Genomic DNA, 4,258 nt, shown 5'->3' with positions numbered 1-4,258 from the left:
ACAAACACTGATAGGATTCAGTTTCGTTTTCTCTCACAGTCGACTGTGTGTGAGAGTGGGAGGAACATCCTGCTTCTGAGGCTGCAGTAGATGCGGTTTTGGAGACCAGACTGAGAAGAGCAGACTGGGCAAACACTGCAGTTGGAGTTAATGAAAAAAGTATTAGAAGACCTAATTACGGAGTTGCAGTGAAAACCTGCATACACATCGTCCCTTTGCGAATAAGATTGCCCACCCCTGATCTAGCATATACCTTGCAAAAGAATTCATCCCCCTTGGTGTTTGTCCTGGGGGGGTTAGCACCATTTGATTTACACAACCTGTATACCACTTTAAAGGTGTAAAATATTTTTTATTGTAACACAAATAAAAATTAAGATGAAAAAATAGAAATCTTGAGCGTGCAAAGGTATTCACCCCCAAATTCAATACCCTGTAGAACCACATTTTGCTGCAATTACAGCCACAAGTCTCCTGGGGTATGTCTCTATTACAGTACTTGTGGATGCTGGAATCCCTTCCACGACGCTAGCCACATAGCATGCCACTTCACTGCGTGTGTCAGTCTCTGTGCACGTGCTAGCTAGAGGACTGTGTGACTGGGTCCGCAACGATCAGGGTTTTTCCCGGTGCGTACTCTGCCACCGGATTAAATCTCATGAGCCACATGAGATGACGGCACCGTTGCAGTACGCAGTCCAGGTTGCTGTTGTTAATGAGAGGTACCAGCAGCTTGTGGTCTGTTACAAGTTTAAATTGACCCAGACCATTGAGGTATCTGTCAAACTTCTCGCGTGCCGACACGCCTGCCAAAGCCTCCTTTTCATTCTGGGCGTAGCATGTTTCAGCTTCTGTGAGGCGTCTGGAGCAATATATCACGGGTTTCCATTGTTGCTCATGGAGCTGAAGCAGCACGCCCCCCAGTCGATAGCTACTAGCATCAGCGGACACAGCGGTAGGCTTGTTTACATCACAATAAGTGAATATTGGTGCGGTAGTTAGCAGCTGCTTTATGTGTTCAAAGGCTGATTGTTGTGTGTGAGTCCATGTCCATGCATTTTTGTTTTTCAGGAGCTCATACAGTGGCTGCCCCAATGTTGAAAGGTTGTAATTGGTCAAGGGAAAGGTTTTTGATCGGATGTCGCGTCTCCATGGAGGATATCAAATTTTTGGACGAGATGAATAATCCTACAAATCTATGGACAGTGATATCCAAACTGCCCTACAAAATGAAAGAACGTTGGCGTGCTGAAGCTTTTGAGCTCAAAGAGTAAAGAGGTGGAAGAGTAAGGTGTGCAGATTTGGTGAACTTCATAGACCACCAAGCTAAGATAGCTATGGATCCCCTCTTCGGTTATATCTCAGATGGCCGCCTAACCACAAGTGGAAAGAGTGACCAAAAGGAAAGGCATCCAGGAAAGAAGGAAGTCTGTGGAAGCAGTTTCCTGACTAATGCTTATACCGAAATCAAAAGGCCTCAAGGAACTCGTTTGAAGCCAGCAAACTCAGGCAAAACAGTCAGTGCCTTTGAGAGGCCATGTTTGTACTGCCAGCAGTCTCATACCCTTGCTTCCTAAGTAAAATCAAAGGTCAGCCACATAAAGAGCGAATGGAGTTTTTAAAATCAAATGTTTAAAATAAAATGTTTTGGATGTTTGGGTCCAAGTCATCTCAGCAAATTCTGCAAATGAAGAACTGAGTGTAAAGAATGTGCATTAAAGCACCCAGACATTCTACACAAAGTAAAAGATGAAAATTCTGTCTTACCTGAAAAGAAAGATGGTGCTCAAGGTAATGACATGTCATGTTCTCAAGTTCTTATTACTCAAGAATCCTGTGGCCTTACGGGGGACGGAGAAGCTGAATGTGTGCTGTCAATAGTACCAGTAGAGGTCAAGTCAAAGAAGGGTAACAAGTATGTTGAAACATACACCTTTCTGGGTCCAGGAAACACAGCATCATTCTGCACAGAAGACCTGTGAAGGAAATTGATTGTAAAGGGAAAATCAACACAAATTCTTCTTAGCACCATAGGTCAAGTTAAACCAGCAGAACAGAAGCTCATGAACAGTTTAGTGATATCAGATCTAGAAGTGTGTGGGCTGGAAGACACCAAGTTCATTGAGTTACCCAAGGTGTTCATGCATAGCAGTATACCTGTTCATACTGGTAACATACCCAAACAGTCAGGTATGCAGAATTGGCCTTATCTTCATGAAGTGAGCGTGCTAGAGATAGAAGCTGAGGTAGGCCTCCTTATTGGAGCTAACTGTTCAAGAGCGTTGGAACCATAGTGCATAATTAATGGTTGAAATGGAGGTCCTTATGCAGTGAAGAAGCCATTGCTTGGGTTGTGAATGGACCCATATGGAAAGAACTGAATGACACAGATAACGAACCACCTAAACTTCTCAGTAAGCAGAATCTCTGTGATAGAAATTTAGAAGCTACTGGCCCAACAGTACGACACTGATTTTCCAGAGCGTAACTATGATGATAAAGAAAAGATGTCTCAAGAAGACAAACGGTTTTTGCAGTCTGTGGAGAAAATGATGGTTTTGGAGAACGGGCATTATAGCATTGGATTGCCGCTCAAGAATGAGAAGCTCCAAATGCCTAATAACCGTAAGCATGTTTGCTTAGGAAGTTTAAGAAGAATCCTGAATTCTTTAAAGATTACAAGAGTTTCATGGAGACCATCATTGACAATGGCTATGCTGTCCAGGCTCCGGCACATGAGCTGAACCATGATGACAACAGGGTGTTCTATATACCACACCACAGAGTTTATCCCCCGAAGAAAAGAAAGCTGCAGGTTTGACTGCACAGCCTCATTTCAGGATAGGTCCCTGAATAGTGAGTTACTCCAGGGGCCCGACCTGACCAACACATTAGTAGGTGTCCTCCTAAGATTTCATAAGGAGCCAGTAGCAGTAATGGCAGACATTGAGTCGATGTTTTATCAAGTTAAAGTGCCAGAACACGACACAAATCTCCTTTGATTTCTTTGGTGGCCCAACAGTAAGTTGAATGAGTCTATGAAGGAATTCCGTATGACAGTGCACCTCTTCGAAGCCACTTCCTCACCAAGTGTTGCCTCATATGCATTGAGAAGAACTGCAGAGGATCACAAAGATGTTGCATCTCCAGAAGCTGTTCAGACAGTCCTGCATAACTTCTACGTAGATGGCTGCCTGAAAAGTGTAGCTACAGAGCTGGTGAAGTGAAAGATCTGGATCTAAGACATGATGTTCTGCCAGTAGAGAGGACACTCGGTGTACAATGGGACACAGAAATAGATACAGCTTTATACTGTAGGTGGAAGTAAGACAAGCATTTTATCAGTCGTCAATTCCATCTACAACTCCCTTGGCTTTCTGGCTCCAGTCATCTTGCCTGCTAAACTCCTGTTGAAAGATCTGTGTAAACAACATGGTTGGGATGAGAACATCGATGGAAAGCATGCTGAAGACCGGAAAATATGGATGGATGATGTTACTCACCTCTCCAACTTCCATGTGAGTAGATGTAGATACTTCTACTTCAACATTACTGAAGTTTTTTTTTTTTTTTTTTTCCTCTTAGTGCCAAGCGGCTCACTGCCTGCGCATCTTTTCGCCATTCCTTGCACACGGCCCTACAGTCTCATGCCCTTTTATGGGAAATTACAGGGCGTTTCCCTATGCTAATTAGGACAAACTGGCATGCGCTTTCAGTTACGAAGACATGGGGTTCATCATTCTTAAGAAGACAGGTGCAAACAATTCTGCTGCTTAAGAACACGTCATGAATCCGACGTAGGTTGTTCTTAACAAGTTTTGTAGGAACAAATTTAAGAGAATTCTTAAGAAAATATTGGTGAATGAGGCCCCAGTGTCATGACCTGCTCGTCTAAACCTCCTGTGTGCCACGCCCCCTCGTTACCTCGTGTTAATTCTCGATTGTGATCACCTGTTGCCTGTTCTTTCCTGCTTGTCTTCAGTATTTAGTCCGCGTCTGAGTTAGTTTCCCCAGGTCTGTTCTTGCCATGCGTGCCCCTCTGTCCTGTCCGTTCAAAATAAACCCCGTTTTGATAGTATTCACGGCTCTCTCTCCTGCTTCTCTGCTCGGTGACACCCGGTCGTCACACCCAGGACCAGTTCTCTGGAAAAACCTGTGAATAAACTGTGCCTGCTGGAAGAAGCAACATCGGAAGAATGAAGAGAAGAAATTATGGACATTATAAGTAGTTTGGCTGTTAATGGCTATTTTAAGTTTT

This window comes from Paramormyrops kingsleyae, chromosome 4, assembly GCF_048594095.1.
Source record: "Paramormyrops kingsleyae isolate MSU_618 chromosome 4, PKINGS_0.4, whole genome shotgun sequence".
Taxonomy (NCBI): domain Eukaryota; kingdom Metazoa; phylum Chordata; class Actinopteri; order Osteoglossiformes; family Mormyridae; genus Paramormyrops; species Paramormyrops kingsleyae.
Note: the sequence above shows the minus strand (reverse complement) of the source record.